The sequence below is a fragment of the Centrocercus urophasianus genome, unplaced genomic scaffold (assembly GCF_019232065.1).
Source record: "Centrocercus urophasianus isolate 14NV4802_14NV808 unplaced genomic scaffold, USGS_Curo_1.0 seq_10, whole genome shotgun sequence".
NCBI classification, from domain to species: domain Eukaryota; kingdom Metazoa; phylum Chordata; class Aves; order Galliformes; family Phasianidae; genus Centrocercus; species Centrocercus urophasianus.
Genome location: NW_024884142.1, coordinates 80,810,376 through 80,827,901, shown reverse-complemented (window position 1 = coordinate 80,827,901; position 17,526 = coordinate 80,810,376). Strand labels below are relative to the sequence as shown.

Genomic DNA, 17,526 nt, shown 5'->3' with positions numbered 1-17,526 from the left:
TTAGTAGAAAGTGCAGTATATTTTGGCTCCACATTCTTTGACTTTCTACAAAGAATTAATTCTTCCCATTAATGAAATAAATGTTGCTGATGTAGATGAATCAACATATTATTTTAAAAGACTAATTCATTCAAGCAGATGGCAGGTCTGAGATGAGTAGAAAATTTTAAAAGGCCATCACTTTTGGGAAAAGAAGATCTTGATGGAGCAAGGTACTATTCATCCCCATTCATTCACCAAGTAGAATTTATTCATTTGGGCTTTCTCTGTCCACAGTGACACTACCATGACAATAGGAAGTGTGGAGTTTCTGGGTTTTTTGTTGGTAATGGGGCAAAAGCCACCTGTTCTGGCATGATAGCAATGGTCATCCACAACAGATAGCAGCAGGTCTGAGGGTTCTTTCTAGGCATACTGGACAGACTGTTTTTCTTTCAAGAATATATTTCGCTTTCTGGGACAGTATTCTGACATGGCCTGCATTTTAATTCAGTTTGCAACAGCTCATAAGAGCATTTGTATTGAAGCTTTTATATTTCAGTTCCATGCATTAATACATGTATGTACATCAGTGATGGTGAAGGTGGGTTTCTGGTTACCTGAAACCCTCTCTAGAACATATTGATGTCTGGCTGCAATTTCTCTTCTTTAAAACTTTTAGTAACTAATGTGATAGCCTCTGTGTTTCCAGACAGGAAATAACACTCACTGTCAGCTGTTTTGTATGTGGTGATCAAAGGTGTGTTCCTGCCCTTGATACCTGAGGATATGAAAGGGGTTACACTGAAAAGCTTCTCATCTCTCAAGGAACACGTTTACCTCTAGTGATGGCTTGAAAACTATAAAATATGAGTTGAAGATGCAGAAATTCCTTTTGCCTTCTTGGGAAGCAAGACTTGAAGCTCTCAGCTGGTGCCCATCAGTTCAGTGTCAGAGAGTTGTAAAGTGATAAGGAATGTTGCACGTGGAAGTGTAAGCTGGATATAGCAGAACCAGCTTTAATGCACCTCCTGATCTATCACAGTCAGCCCTCCCAAGGCTCAGTTAGATCCTTGGCAGAACATAAAGGTCTATTAGCATATTCAGGGCTCCATGGTGTCGTCTAAACTAGTTCTGTTCCTCTGTTCTGTTCCTGTTAGCTTGTCTGGAACCTGCTCAGCTATCTATATTCTTTGTTGTACTATATGCAAAAGACAAATGTCACAACTTCACAACTTGACAGAAGTGTACTCCATCCCTATTATAGAGTTAACATCCATGGTCTCTTGGTCCAGCTCAGTGAAAATAATAATTTCAAGACGTGGAACTAAATTGCTTTGCTACTGTATGAGCTTTTATGTTATTTAGCTGTGTGAGTGGACATCTGTGCAGGACTAGTTAAACCTCTGAAGCCAAACTGATCATTACTCAATTGGGAAATGATAGTCCTCAGCCTATGTAGATGGGTGGCTTTTTTTCTTTCTTTCTGTTTATGGCTGGGGAACTTTTGGAGGTTGTTTTATTTTCAGTCACTTGGAGCTCCAATATGAGCTGTCAACCCACAGAGCAGTATAATATTACAGATAGTTGGATGTTGCTACGATTCCCAAAGGCTAAATCACCTCTGGTTAAAATATCAGTTTTCATTGTTAAGGAAATTTGATTTTTCTAAAGAGAGATGTCAGGAATACATGGAAGAAGCTGGCTTATCATTCATGTTTTGGTAGTAGCTTAGTGATAAAAACAGGCTGCATTTGCAGTACATGTGGATAACTTCTTATAATGTATTGCTCACAGATCCCAGGAAAGAAATCTCAGCATCATGCCAGTGCAAGTGTTTTGTTATCACTTCTCTTGGGGAAAAAAGTATGCAAGGAAAACCATTCATTTGCTGTTTTAAGAGGAATATCTTTACCTTCCAAGAATTACATCTCACAGATGGGTTTGATTACAACTTTTAGCCTTTCTGATGCTGAAAAATATAAGGGCTGCTCCAAAAGTAATGCTTCCTGTTTTATTATTTTGGCCTACGACTTCAGAGATGAATGTTGGTGTTATGGCAGTAGAGGCTTAACCTTCCCACCAATATTCCATTACGCGTTGTTGCTGTGTTACAGATATAGAAGAAGTACAGATATAGAAGTAGAAGAGAGTGGAATTCAATTCCTCCATATGGGAAAAATGGCACCCGCTGACGTTTATCAATGTTTGCTGAATGATTCTGGAGCCCAAACAGTGGATGTGAGCTTGCTGGTGTGTTTCACCAGTGGTGACAGCAGCAGTGGTTCACCTCCATTGGTGTAGGTTTTTCCGAGAGCGTCATGAAGGTTGTTGTTTATTGCTGGTGAAAATGCAGTTATGGTAGTGAGGTCGCTGAAAAATTGTGTTTTGTAGCTGAGAATTTCCTCTATTAAACAGTGCTATTGTGCTTTTTGCATCTTCTGTAGTTCCCATGGAAATAAAAAGGAGGCATTACTTTCAGAGCAATCTATGTATTTGCTTTACTTCTTAAAGAGAAAACAAAATGTGGTGTAGCTTAAAGGCAAAAGATATGAAACATATGCAGTGGGGTTTTTTTTTGCATAAAAAGTCTTTTTTTCTGGATATGTCTGTAGATACATATTAAGAGAGAAACCATTGGGACTCTTTCAGCAAATAAATTATTCATTTTTAGGGGCTAAATAAGACAATCAATTTACTCTGGCTGGCCTCTGTCTACAAATTACTCCAGAATTTTTTGTGCCAATGTCTTGTTTGTTTTTTTTCCTCTCAAACACTTCCAAGAGCCAGGAGGATGGTTGCTGGAATGTGATTAAGGCTCTAATACGAAAAGAATAACTTAATCTCAAATGGATTCTCCCTGCTCCTGCTCTGCATACAGAATGCATGAAGGAGACTATAGCACAGTATCCATATTGCTTCCCCATTGTTGTGTATTTCAGGATCCCTCCCTGTCTATTTAACAAGTTCTTTGTGACCTCGAACGACATCACTATAAATTAAGCCTACTCCTTGTAGAGTCTTCTGGAAGGTGCAAACTGATGTATTCCCTCAGTTCCTCTTCATGTCAGAAGGAAGTAAAATTGTAAGGTGTTTTGCAGGAGCTATTTAAGAATATCCCAAATTAATTTTGGAATTGATTTCAGCATGTTGTTTTTATATACTGTCTCACACTGTTAAAGAACCAATTATGTGCTTGACGTCACTCTTCTTTTTAACAGTCCTGAACTCGCATTGTTCCTGTACAGCCTACAAGCAAAAGAAGGAGCGTCAGCCTTTACATCACTGCTGTATCAGTGGAAGAAAATCAGAAGTTCAGCAGTCCCTTTCTTTTCTTGGTTCAGATGATGTAGTGCAAGGTGAAGTTTCAAGTTCCAAACTGTTTCCTATGATCAACGAGGAAAGAAAGCTTGTGGTAAAAGAACTGAGAGTGGAGAGATGGCAGTTTATCAGCTTTGGTCTGTTGTAATGGAGTATGTATACTTGTGTGTTATAGGTTTCCAGTTTTCCCACTGTGCTCTAAAAGCTGTATTCAAAGTAGGGGAGCACTTTCCTCCATTATCAGTGAATCTGCTTTTGACATCCTGTTAAAGGCCTATGCAAATAGTCTTCAAAGAGGAGTAAATGAAAGACACTAGTGAAAAGCAAAGTATGACCAGGGGGCAAAGATCTGTCAAAAGCACTTTATCTTTCTTTGTTATTGAGACATGGACAGATGTTTGTTCATAACAAGATGCCTGAGTTGGGGATTTTGAAAGCCCTGATCAGGAACTGTATTTAATTGCTGTTAAGAGTGCAGCCATGTCCTAGCCACAGCTTGGGTTGGTTGTCCTAAACTGCTGTTTGTGGAGATCCTAGGAGTAGAGCAGAAGTGTATATGTTTTTGCTGAGATAGGGCTGTCAGTTCAGAAACACACTGAACATCTGCTTTGGCTGAGCCCTGCGGTTAAACTAGATTAAAGCTCCATATTAAAATGATCATCAGTCAATCAGAATGCTTCCTCGGTCTGAGAAACATAACATCACGCTCAGCATTGCAGTTTCCAAAGAAGCTGTTGTGTTGCAGTAAATAAATAAATAAATAAAGAAATAAACAGTGACATATTTCTCAATTGTGGTTTGTTTGGCATATAAGACATCACAAACTAATGTTTATCCTAGGATCAAACAACTTTGAGTTTGCTGTCCTAAATGATTTTGAATTTAGCTAATTGTTCCAGGCACCTCTCAGCTATTAACTCTAGTTAGCAAAATGAAATGTAATTAATGTTTGTCTAGTTTTTGGAGTGTTTCCAAGAAAGCTGTAGCACAGACCACAAATTTGTGTTGTTTTAATGGCGCAGAAATCATTTTCCTTTAATTTCAACCCCTGGATAACCATTAAAGATTACCAGGCTGCAGGTCTGATGAATTATAGGCATATAAGTTGCCAGGAAAGTTCTGTTTTATTAATATGAGGAAAGCCATTATTACAAAAAGAACACTCGACCCTGCCAAACAAACCAAGATAATTCTCTTCTGTTGGCATTTGTCTGTGAGCTAGTTGTCATGTGTACATAAATAAGAGTTTTCCATAGACAAGTTGATAATAATTGAATAGATGTGTCTTACGTTACAATTTGCAATTGTAGTGTAAGGTGCTTGCTGTAGGTGTAAGGTATTGCTGTAGAAAATTGAGTTACCTGAATCAAATGCCTTATTGCATTTATTAATAAATCTTATCAGTTTGGTTTTGGTTTTGTTGAAGGAAAACAATGAAGACACAGATGTTTATTTTCTTCCACATACTACATGCAACAACATAATTTCTGAAGTCTATTTAAGACTTCCAGATATCCAGAAAATATATTCAGTGTTGTGGAAACACAGTGGAAAAAATGAAAAAAATTCTATAAACCTGTGTATATCAAGATGATGCTCTCTTTCAGGAATGCCTGTTACATGTTGCGGAAACATTTGGTGCAACTTTGTTGTATTTTTTTGTCACGGATTTTAATAGCTAAATGTGCAAAAGTGGCTACTGCAAATATTTCAGTTTTTCTGGTAAAAGTTACAGATATTAATTCAAAGGCTAGATTCAAGGGATAGATTCTGGCTTTTTGGAGCCCGAAGCACATTATGCCATAAGGATTCTGTGTACTCCTCCAGCCCCCCTTCCTATTTCTTTCTTCACACACTCATGGAACTGCAGTGGAAAGAAGACTTTCCCCTTGGGGAAACATCGCTGATCCCTTTTTCTTTACATACAGGGAATTTCTGGGAAAGCACACAGCTATTCTCCCCCATTCTTTGAAGGCTCTCATGATCTGGGACAACAAGGAATGACATTAAAGTGTTTGTATGTTAGCCTCTTCTATCTGGAACTGCTCCCACAGAGTCACGTTTACAGGCAACACCACAGTTCTTAAATTTCTGAAAAAGAAAACTCTTCTCTGTAAGGGAAAAAAGACAATGGCAGAACAAAACAATGAAACAACAAGATTAAATTATTCTTATTTTCTAATCTGAGATTCTTTGTTTCTGTTGATTGTTGACCATGTCTGATTACTGATGTTTCCACATAACCCATCTGCAATTCTCACTGCAACTTTTTCTCTCTTCCAAAGAAAGAAATGTTGTTAGAGCAATAAGTGACTTTTTGACAAATGCATTCTCTATTATTTAGAGCAAAATTTTACTCTATCAGGTATTTTCAAAAGTCATTGTGTGTTCAGGGCAACTACTGCACTGGAAAGCTGGGTATTTGTCTGATCAAGAGCTGTCTCTTGGTCGTATGGTTAGGATTACAGTCATAATATTCAGGTTACTGACAGTGGTCTTCAGATGCATTAGAGATTGGGAATAGCTGGTGTAGACTTGCAGTAAATACTAGTTGCCAAAAGTGGCTTCATCATGAGACAAAAGCAATGAGCAAACTGCTGAAATGAAGCACAGGGCAATTGTAGGAAAAAATGATGCACAGGTGTTTTTGCTAGTAGTTCCAGTGCGAGCATAGACATATCAGATAAAGAGAGATGCCATATGTACAGTACTACAAAGAAATCAACAGTGCTGGCTGTGAAAAACACGTCAGCATCAAAACAGGAATTTGCCCAATAGTTGACTAGCAGAAGTAGTTCATGCACTAGAAACTACAGTTTTAAATGAAACAGATCCAGTACTTGCAAGGAACTTATAAGCAGGAGGAGGACCAGTTTTTTACATGACCTAACAGTGACAGGACAAGAAGTAATGGCATTTGGCATTGAACAAAAAGAGTGGAGATTTAAGTTAGATGTTTGGGAGAAATTCTTTACTCAGAGGGTGGTGAGGCCCTGGCACAGCTGCCCAGAGCAGCTGTGGTGCCCCATCCCTGCAGGTGCTCAGGGCCAGGTTGGATGGGGCCCTGGCCCTGGGGGTGGGCAGACCTGCCCATAGAAGGGAATTGGGGCTGGGTGGGCTTTATGGTCACCTCTTCCAAACCGTTCTGTGAGATCCTGTATTGGAACTGTTAGGCTAAGGTCTGAACCAGTGATTGAGCACCTGGGAAAGGGGCATAGCCAGTCCTGGGAACACAGGTGCAAACAATTCATCTGTGCGACCAGGAGGGGTGGAGTCAGGCCCCAGCTCCCCTCACCTCATTTAGGGGCTGGCCTGGGATGGAAGGTGTTCTCCTTGGTGATCTCTCTGGAGTTTTTGGTGAGCCTTGGTCCTCAGAAGGAGGTAGGCAATTCTTTCTTTATTTTGTGGATTGTGACATTTACCTTTCCTAGGTAATTTAAGACTGATTAAAAGCAGCTATATCTGCTACTGCCTTTCCCTATGGATATGTGCTAAAGCTGTGAGTTCTTCAGGAAGTGTCAGATGCAAAGGTAAATGATTTTCAGACAAAAATGTTAGAGAGAGAGCAGATTACAAAATCACAAGGTGTAATGGCTAAAGTGGTGGAAAGTTGAGAGAAGGCAAAGTGTGAAAAGATAGGCGGAACCCTATTAAAGCAAGCAGTTGAGCGTTGTCCAACCTGAAGATTGCTGTTCGTGAGAATACCATCAGGCTGAGCAGAGTGGGAGTGCTTGCCTTCTGGTATCTTCTCTGTATTGTCAGACCTTGGTCAGTGTTTACTGACAACTGAAGATTTCTAGAAAGCGTGCAGTAATTACAGTTTATTATCATCATATGTAACTCTGATACACAGACTATCGTAAAAATCTTCTTAAGCAATTGCTTGTTTTTCCTCGAGTGTTGCTGCGCATTACATTATTTGCATGTGAACTTCAGTTGGTCACAATAACACCTTATAAAGTAGTTTTAACAAGACAGAAATGCTAAAGTGAAGTTTGGATTTGGTTTCAGAGATCAATCCTTTAGGAGGCTACAGTAAATTCTTCCCCTGGTTGATGCCTAGTTCTCTGAATAAGTTTAGTTTTCCATGGGTAACATTTTTTTCTTTGTGCAATTTAATTGCTTTACAAGAAAAGACCAGGATAGCGCTATATAGCTATAGTGGCTTTGCCTAGCTATTGGGAAATGTATGGTTTTACAGTTAAGCAACATGGATGCTCTAATGTGTCACATATTTGGGTTTGTTAAATCCATTAGCAAGCAATAAAAGCTCTGCCATTCAATCTTTCTTGTTATTTATATATTATTTTGATCCCACCCTTTCACCCTCAGCTTTGATTTTTCTTTCACTTTTGCCGGTTAATTTATAACCGTGAAATAGAAACTGTACCACTCCTGCTTCACAGCTCAGCAGACAGGTGATTGAGAACCACCACACTGGGCTATGGCTGCTCAGCCTCTACTGCCCGTACCTGTTTCATAACTGAGCCTGGGTTTCTCTATCACACCTTTAAAGTTTCCTTAAATGAATTCCATCTAATAAGGCCTGTCTCTTAAGATGGATGTAAGTACGACAGGTTTCTTGTAGTTCTCTATTTTAAGCAATCTAAGCACAACTGTCTTTCACAATATCCTTTTTTGACCCTATATACTTGTATGCTCTCCAGCCCAATGTAATCTATCAAATGCTAGCAGAGTCTGGGGATCCCAACTGATTTGATAAAATACCAGTGTATTTTTCAGGCCCAAATCTATTTTTTTAATGAAATAATAAAGAGAATGCTGAAACGGAATAGATGGTGTACATAGTCCAAAAGCACGTGTATGAAAACAATGCTCCTTAGCTGGAAGTATGCGTAATTCCCTCTCTCTCTAGGCTCTGACTAATCCTGGACAGGATTGCACAAGAAACCCTCACATACAGTGTTGAATTTTATGAGCTCAGAGCATGTGTATCCTCTCTTAAAAGGCAAGAAAGGGAAAGGACCTCAGCCTGTTAGTCACCATGGCGGTTAGGATATGTGCTAGTTGTGGATGAGAAAGAATAACCTGTGAAGCTCGCTCCCTGTGGACATGCTAGCCACTGGGCTGGTTATGGGGAAAGGCACTCTTTGGCACAGCCTGTTGGTATTAAGGGTGAACTTAATTTGAATCCCCCCTGAAATGAAGCAGGCATCTAGCAAAATCTCCTTTGTTCTGAGCAATTGCAGATGCCATTCGCATTGATGTTGAGGAGAAAAACTCAGAGAAATACTGGTCATGGGTATGTTATTGAATCTAAAATTTTACCAAAAAAAGGTAGAAGATCAAATTTGATTCAGATAAAATGTGTATGTGAATAACGCGTCACAAGTTTCTCTAAGCCTGAAGTAAATACAACTTCTACACAAAGCAGAACACAGATGGAGAAGTACTGTTTTACTTTTGTCTGTGAGACAGTAGTTTATAGTTGTAGTCAGTGTGCTGTTGTTGTCAACACAGTACTGATTCAGAAAAGGCTGTAGGCAACGAGTGAAATGAATGTTTTACAACTAAGGTTTTCTCAGTGTGCATTCATTAAAAATTTGTTGAGGGTAACATTTGCTTTTTTTCTTTTTTTTCTTCAGGACAGAGTATCTTTTACTAGATCAAAACCATGTCTTTCATCTCAAAAGAATGCACTCATAGGAAAAATAGGGAACTTCAATTAATGAAGTGTTTGAACACCTCTGTCAGGCAAAAAAAAAATTCCCAGCAGAGTTTGAAGTGATTCAGGGAATGCCCCTAGGAGGACTTCCTGTATTATGGAAGTGGATTCATAAAAAGCCTCCTATGTGTGTGGCTCAGAACTAGTAGACCAGGTAGCCAAACTGTGGAGAATTATGGTTCCACTGTCTATGGAAATGGAATAAGTTTATGTGTGAGCCTTTAATTGTGAGTGGTGGTGGGGGATGTCTTTGTCCATGCTTAGAACTGCATGGAAGAGCTGAACTGGGTCTTCTAGGCATTCCTTTGAGCCACCCCTTTGTTCCTCTGAGGAGTCGAGGCCCGTTGGGCAAATTGCCTCACTGGGCATCAGTTCAGGAGTGCTGCTGGAGCAGGGCCTGAGGCTGAGCCCCACTGCACTCAGCTGCAGAGAAGAGCTGGGTTTTACTGCTGATTTTTTTGCTGGCCATGCAGAAATGTCACCTCATGTCCCCTTCCCAGTGTGCTTAGTGGGACTTGCAGCCCAGGACGTGAGGGAACCCAACTCCCCCTTGGAGCCAATTCAGGATTTGGGGCTGTTGCTTTTCAGGTTACAGGGAGTTCAATTGGAGTTTACTGCAGGCTGCTGACAAATTGGCAGCCGTTATCTTGATGATCTGTTTGTGAGTATCCTACTGAGAGTTTAATTTTATTTCATTTGCCTGTTGGTATTTGCTGTCCCAGGCGCAGGGCATCATATTGCACGCTGTGTGTATGATGTTATGGCTACTCATCAAGTATGTAAATGGAGATAATTTGCATCTCTCAAATCTCCAGCTATGAGGACTCATTTTTAATGCTATGCATCCCTCAGTATCTGAAGCCCTTGCTTCTGTTTTCAAATCTCAAATTTTATCTAAAAGTAGTACTGGAACTGATTAACTGTAAAAATCTGTTTTTGCTATTGAAAGCACTGTCCCTAAACATAGATAAATGATTGCCAGTGGCTGATTCAGGCAACACCACAGCTTTCTTGGTCTTTGTAGTTACTATTATGAATGCTATAATTTAGTTATCAAGACTGGTAGTTTCTTCTCACAGAAGAATCTTTATTACAAGGTTGACTTGCCTAACACCTTTCTATTAGTAACAGAAACAAATAAGAGTTGATTGTTCAGCTGCTGTCATTTAAAAAGACTAAATCAACCTGCTACAAAAAAAAATAATTCCCCCTGGTAACTTTATCCATTTGCCCTTGGTGGTGACACTGTGGATACCACCCTGGTTGAACTATATATTAGTTCCTGGAGCAGCACTTTGAAATATATAGGTCTGTACAACGTTGTAATTGAAAAAAATTGAATAGCCATGCATGGTTCAGTAATCTAAAATGAAAGCAAAGGTTCAGTTCTAATTGCTTTCCACAATTTAATGCCATTTTGCTGCATTTTCCAAATGGGTATATTCTGCTTTTCTAGATTTATCTATTATGCTATTTGGCAGTGCTGGCTCTGTATTAGTAGCATGGAGTTTAAATTTTTTTTAAAAGGAGACACGGAGTTTTTATTTTATGTTTGGGCCACATTTTTAAAAGCCTTATCTAATCAACTGTACCGGTCTGGGTGCTTGCTCTTCCATTGAGGAGGGCCCTTAGAAGGGGTTTGTAACCTGTGTGTTGAGTTAAGGGCAGAAATTTAATTTTATCCATTAAATTAGTCTTTCTTCTATTATGTCTTGAAGGGAATCGAGTCTCTAAATTTTCTTTGGATTGAGGGGATGTTAAAAGCTGATGTGAAATACGTGCTTTTAAAAATGAATATACTTTTTTTAACAACCTTTCCCATTGACTTTTATTTTAAATGCAGTACTTCTAGTTATTTTTCTGGTTATTAAACACTGTACACTGACTATCTATGGACAGAAGCTATTGAAATCTATGGAGAAATGGCTCTGAACAGCGATGGCTTAAAATGGAACTTCAGCTTCAACTTAAAATTGCTTTTGTTTTGAAACAGTTGATGTTATTTTGATGTCACATTTCACTTTTGGACTATTCCTCACATAAATCCTACATATGGCTGTACTTGAGACTACTTTGTTTTAAAAAAAAAAAAAAAAAAAAAAAAAACAACACACCACAATAAAAAGCTGTTTATATAAAAATCTGATATAGTTTTAATAGCTATGAATTCCATGGTCTAAATTACCATGGTTGTTTTCAAAGAAAATTATATCACTGCTGATTGGGATGATAATAAAAGTTAGTTTACATGTATTTAAAAAATATGTATTTAAAGTCTTTTTTTTTTTCCGGACTAAGTAGAGGATTCTTTTGATTGGTGGGTTTTTGCATCTGGTTGGTTTAAAGTTTCTGTGTTGTTTTTATAATGATATGGGTGAAATAAAGAGTCATGCAGGGATTTAAAGCAGGCTACACCAATAAGGTCAAATTGTTAAGAAGCGTAGGAAAAACACTTGCAATGTTTTGAAGGTCTGTAGATGTATATACACAAAGGGCATGAATATAAATACAATTATATGTTTTATGTGTGCCAAAATGTATACTAGTAAATATTACAGTGCTTTTGGGAGGCTTACTGGAAACCTAATCCAAGATGAGGGAAGTGTAAGGGAATAAGCATATTGTTAGACATTCATGACGTGAATTGCACAATGGAACAAAGTGAACAGCAAAGAGAAGCAGCTTCCACGCTTATGGTGGGAAGAAATGATGAAGGAAAAATTGCTGACAGTTAAAAGAAAGATGAGATGGAAGCTGTTTGGGTGTTACTTGGTGGAACTGCGGAATGTTGTTTATTCTTAAACAGGAGCAGGCATTAGAAAGCCTGTAGAAGATGTGGTGTTCACTCTGGAATTTCTAGATGTTGGAGTCTATTTTGTAGATAAGCCAGACTCCAGGTGGTTCTAAACATAATTCTTGAAGTATCCTTACATTCAGTATATTTGTATACCAGTGACACTTTTCTTATTTGAGAATAAAAGAGAAAATAGTCCTGGTACGCAAAATAATTTCTGATTGTCTATTAGTACCTTGACCATAAGATGTAATGCTGTTTTATGAGAGACGTTTCTCTTTTCAATCAAGGCAGCACACTGTAATTTTGATAAGTTCTTCAAACAGTTTAGAACTCAGATCTAGGCTAACCTCTGCTCAGGGGCAATCAGTGTTTTGCAGAGGGTGGTATATTATTCATTAAATGTTTTATTGCTAATGAGGAAATACTGGATTGGAACTCAATAATAAAACAGAATGAGAGAATTAACTCCTACAGCTTTGTAGCTACTGGTCTGTTGTAGGGACATTATTAACAATGGCTTACTTGTTATTTTAGCTGCAAGTATTAAGTACAAAAGAACTTTATGAAGGTCCCAGACGCAGACTGGCATTTAGACTGACTGTCCTTTTCCAAAGCAGCTCTTGTATTAAATGAACCCACTATTAAAACATGGTAGTTTTAATTAAATGTTTATGGTCTCTAATCAGGAAAATGGCACTAGCCTGCTAGCCAAGGAAAACATGGTAATTCCAAACGGTGCCTGGTTATTAGTGCTGGATTGTCTGTTGAAGTATTTGATCAAAGGCATGGAGAGTTTGATGTTGTTCTACAGTAGGGCTAGCCTAAGATATTCAGAAGTGTGTGTACACAGGGGTTTATAGCAATTACAACTCTAAGTACCTGAAATCCTTTAGGATGCACAAAAGCACTGGCCTAGCTCTTCCTTGTGTGTGACTGCCCCACTGTAGAAGCACTTGAACTAGCGTTATTTATGGCATGTGTGTAAAATGCATTTGCCTAACAGTGTCCAACTACACGTTACTCTGAAGGTGTACCTGGGTCATCTATCTCACCAGATGGGCTAATTCTTTCTTTTATGTTGTTGCCTATCTCTAGAAGGCGATGGAGCTGTTTGTGCTGGAAGTCCCCATGTTGCATGCTCATCTAATACCAGAGTCCTTGCTTCCCCTGAAATCCCTGACAGCTGCTGTTGAGTTCAGGGGGATGAGGATGAAGTCCTACATGACAAGTATGAAAAAGTCATTCTAGACTTCTGAGTTTTAAAGAAATGCAGTTACCTTATGGGTATGGGTTGTTATTTCTGAAATAAAAATCCATACCAAAACAAACAAAAATGCTCCAGAAAATGGTGATGGTAGTGGAGGGGGATTGGATTACCCAGAAAGCATGTGGTATGTTTTTCATTGATTAGACTGTACCGTTTCAAATTCCTCAGTATTTTTCATTTTCTAGACTAATTACCACATTATGTATTTAATGGGTCTCTTTATTGTAACTCATTTGCTTTCAGGTCCAGATTTAATTTTTCATTGTATTCTGATTCTCCACTATCATATCCTGTTGCTGTGCATTTTACCTCTCTCTACAGATGCTTACTTGACAGAAAGTTTCCGTTGACTCCAGAGAATGGCTGTCATAAATAGCTTTTATGGTTCTTACATGGGCTACTTGCAAAATGGAATTGATTTGAAGGTCAAAAATCATTTCTGTTTCAGTGTCTGAACTGCCCCATCAAAGTGGTATTGTGACAAGTGTGTGCAAATCTTTTCAAGGGACTGGTAACAAATCTTTTAAAATGCAAACATTGGGTTTTTGGTGATTCCCAAAGAGACATTTCAATTTATGGATACAAACAAGTTCCCTCTTACACTGGTGTCAGTAGTAACTCTAAGAGTAATGAGGTTTCTGTCATTTGAGTTACAATATAGATTGCGATCCATAGTATTTAAGCTGTGTTCTGAATTCTGGCTCTGTGTTGTTCAAAACAGTTTTTAAAAAATTTCAAAATAGTGTTCAAAACATAGACCCAGAATAGTTTCAGTTTTGAAACCAATGGCATTATTGGTATAATCAGCAAAGGGGTGAATCAGTACAGAATGTGCAAGTAACTGGAGCATATCTGGGTCTTAGAACATCAGCATGACTGATCAGGACCTGCTAAGCATAAATAATTCCATGTGTTTTTTGCATGTAGTAGATGACATGGAAGATGTAGCAGCTGTATGTCTGTCTGTCTCAGAAAGACATAGAAGGATAATGATGTCTCAAAGGTGATGATATTTATTTACAGGGATAGCATGGCCAGGGTTTGGAAGAAAACGTGAGCATACTCAGCAGCTTTTGCAATCATGTTATTTAGCCACTCTACTTACGAAGGTAAATCTGCCCCTCACCATTTAAAATACATATCCCATGAATAATTATTAGCTACTGCATGTTCATTGTCTGCATTAAATCCCAATGAAGACAACATGATTGCAGCTTCTATTGCCTTCTAGGTAAGACCTACACTGGGCCTCCTCTCTGTAACTTTTTTTCTGTGAAGAAAGCAAAGGCTCAGTGTGGATAACCTGTGTCTCTCCGTTCACTGGAGAGTAGAGAGAGATAACTTATGTCTGTCTGCAGCATCATTAGTGAACTGAGCACCTGAATTAAGCATCAGGGACTTGAATAGAAAATTGTTTCCACCTTTCCTATATGCATTCTTAAAAACAGAGCTTCTTTTGGAATGCAGTAGGTTGGTTTGACTCACTTTTTTTATTTAGTTAGGCAACTTCTTGGCAAAATGTTATCAAGTGAGACCTGTCTCATTAACAAATTATTCACATTCTTCGGTGAAGTTCAGATGTGGTTTGTGTGGATTTAGAAATGGGCTTTACATGTGAGTTTGAGGGATGTTTCTATCAAATTCTTGTCACAATGTCACAGAATGGCTGGGGTCAGCAGGAAGCCCTGGAGGCTGTCTGATCCAACCCCTGCTCAAGCAGGTGCACTGGTTTCATGCAGTTTGCTCAGGCTCATGTCCAGGTGGCTTTTGAAGATCTCCAAGGCAGGGACCCCAGAGCTTCTGGGCAGCTTGTGGTAGAGCTTCATCACCCTCACAGCACAGAAGTGCTTCCTGATGGTTGGAGAGAACCTTCTGTGTTCCAGTTTGTGCCCATTGCCTCTTGGCCTGGCACTGAGCACCACTGGAAGGAGCCTGGATCTATTATCTTCATAGGCATTGACGTGATTCCCCTGAGTTTTCCGTTCTCCAGGCTGATGAGCAGTCTGAACACCAAATTGTCACCACTGGAGAAGGAGCCATTTTGTTTTCTCTTATAGCTTTTTCTGGACAACTTGAGCTGTACACATAAGCTTGTCTTTTTGGTCTGCTCTTACACATCTGTACTACAGTACTGCTCTTAGCTGATTGCCTGTACCCTGGAAGCTTCTTATCTTCTGCCCATCCATTCTCACAAAAGATTCAGAGTTGGTCTGAGAGATGGACAGCATGTTTTCATGTCCCTTAATATATCTTAAAGTGCCAGTTCTAATCTTCTTGTAACTCTGTTTAGTGTTCCTGCTTCAAATTTAAACCTACTTTGTTGTAATTACAGTGGTATAGAGAAATATGTGAGCAAGTAAACAGGCAAAGCATTGTAATTTATGTGCTGAAGCATGGCTGTCATCCCTCCAATTCACCTGCTCTAACAGCTCTGGTCGTTCTCAGCTATCACATATGGCTCTTGCTGCTTTGCCAGCAGTGTTGGTCTCCCCTCGTAATGTCCCTGTTCTGTTGCTGTTTTGGCAGGCCCCTAAGCATTTTCCTGAGGAAGGAACACATACGTGGGAGGAGGAACAATGAACTGGAAAGTTTAAGCTACTTAAAAATAAGGTTCACTGCTGCCTCCCCCACCATTCATTGCTGTGAGTAAAGCTTCAGTGCTAACGTGTACAACAATTGCAGCGCAAGGTTGTCAGTTCTCATTACTGAGAAACTGAGCAAGTGGATTGCATTACTTCTTCAAACAGTCTTCTGAAATCAGGCTGTCGAGCAGAACAAGGCACTAGTGCAGCCACAGACTTTCACATGGTTTGAATTGAAGCTGTTGTCTTCCCTATACTCTCCCAGCAGCACCAAACAGGGCCAGAGTTGATGCACTATCACCAGGGAGGTACTGAGCTGAAACGTGGAGTAATCATGTTTCATCATTATCTGTGAAAGTGTAGGACTGAATACAAGTTTTAAGTGAGATGTTCAGTTAAGAATAAGCCTCACAAGAAGTAAAATATAAAGAAGACTATAGCATGCACTGGAAATTGTTTCTTTTGACTGGAGCCTTGTCAGCTGTAAGAGTGCAGTGGGTATAAGAAGTCCATTGTTTGGATTGTAGTCTTAACTTACATATGAAAGTGTAATGGGAGGTGCTGCTGTCTCTGGATGTGGGAGAGGCATTGCAGCATAATGTGCAACATAGGAAAATGCTGGGTACTGCATCTGGGACAGAGTAGTGTCTTCAGTAATGTGTATTAACTTTTGATTAGCCATACCTGACGTTGTCAGGCAGTTGGACTTCGTGGTCTTTGAAGACTCTTTCCATCTGAACTATTCTGTTCTATTTCTTTATTTACACTGTTCACATGACCCAGCTTTTTCTGTGTTAAGTTGGAATCACAGTTCCTGTGGAATCACGTACCAAAATATGGTATGCATGACCCAAAGACAAGGCTGTTTATCACTAGTTTTTATGATGTGTGGACATCTTGTTTCTGTGAGACTACTGTGGTCAGTGGCATTGATCTCTCTGCTGTCTTCTCTTGGCCTTTTGCTTAGGGGTTGCGCAGAGCCTGAAACATTTCAAAAGGAAGTTTAACACTATGAAGCTATAATTTGTCATCAAAATAAATGAGGAAAAAAACCTCTGTGTATAAAACATCATGTTAGTGTTAATGCTAGCTTCCTATTTCCATTAGCATCTTCTTTGCCAGCTTGGAGAGAGAGCAGTATCTTCTCCAGTGATAATGGCAAGAGGGGCTGGGTATAGAATTTGACCATGCATGAGTTTAGAAAAACTCAGATACTTTTATGTAGAAATAGTTCTTGCTTTAAGTGAAAATAAGAAGCTGAGAACGGAATAAGAAATCATTCTGTTGTTCTAGAATTACAAAGACTTCTTTATTAAGCCATGATTTAAAAAACAAAAAAAACAAACAAACAAAAAAAAAAACCAAAAAAAACCAAAAAAACCCAAAAAAAACCAAAAAAAAACAAGCAAACACCCTCCGAAAGCCCCAGTCAATGAAGAAATCCCTTTCCATCATAGAGGAATTAATCTTGTGATGTGCGATGCTGCAGTTTCTTATTGATTCACTTTTGCATGTATCTACTCATGTGTCTGGGAGGTTATGGTGTAGAATAGAGTTCTACATTCATTACTGAAGTCCAGGACTTGTTTCTTTGTGTGCTGCCTCCTCTGAATTGTCACTTTCAATCAATAATGCTGTAAGTGAATTGCTTCAAGCACATGTTCCTCCTTCAAAAAGATACACATTGTTATTTTGACAGACAAACTAGAACCAGAGTAGTTTAATCTGATCCACGTATTTATTTATTTTCAGCAGGTCAGATTGTAACAGCAACAACAAAATAAACATGTAAATTTATTAGAGAGGCAACTTCAGTGAAAGTAAAGGAGAATCAGAAGGCTGGGAAATCGATTTTATAAATCCATTATGGTACACATGTGCTCTTGCACATGAA

General features: G+C 39.0%; 1 protein-coding gene across 12 annotated transcripts in view; it reads left to right on the top strand.

Annotated features, from left to right (window-relative positions):
- Window positions 1-4,104, top strand: part of BICRAL (BICRA like chromatin remodeling complex associated protein) — a 113,922-nt gene extending 109,818 nt beyond the window's left edge. For 5 of the 12 annotated variants that reach the window (XR_006170775.1, XR_006170771.1, XR_006170774.1 and 2 more), the window contains one exon: window positions 3,201-4,102. The gene's annotated coding sequence lies outside the window, so the exon portion shown is untranslated. Of the gene's footprint in view, window positions 1-3,200 lie in introns of all 12 variants that reach the window. The other 7 variants (XR_006170778.1, XR_006170772.1, XR_006170773.1 and 4 more) reach the window with 4 other exon arrangements.
- The last annotated feature ends 13,422 nt before the right edge of the window (window positions 4,105-17,526 follow it).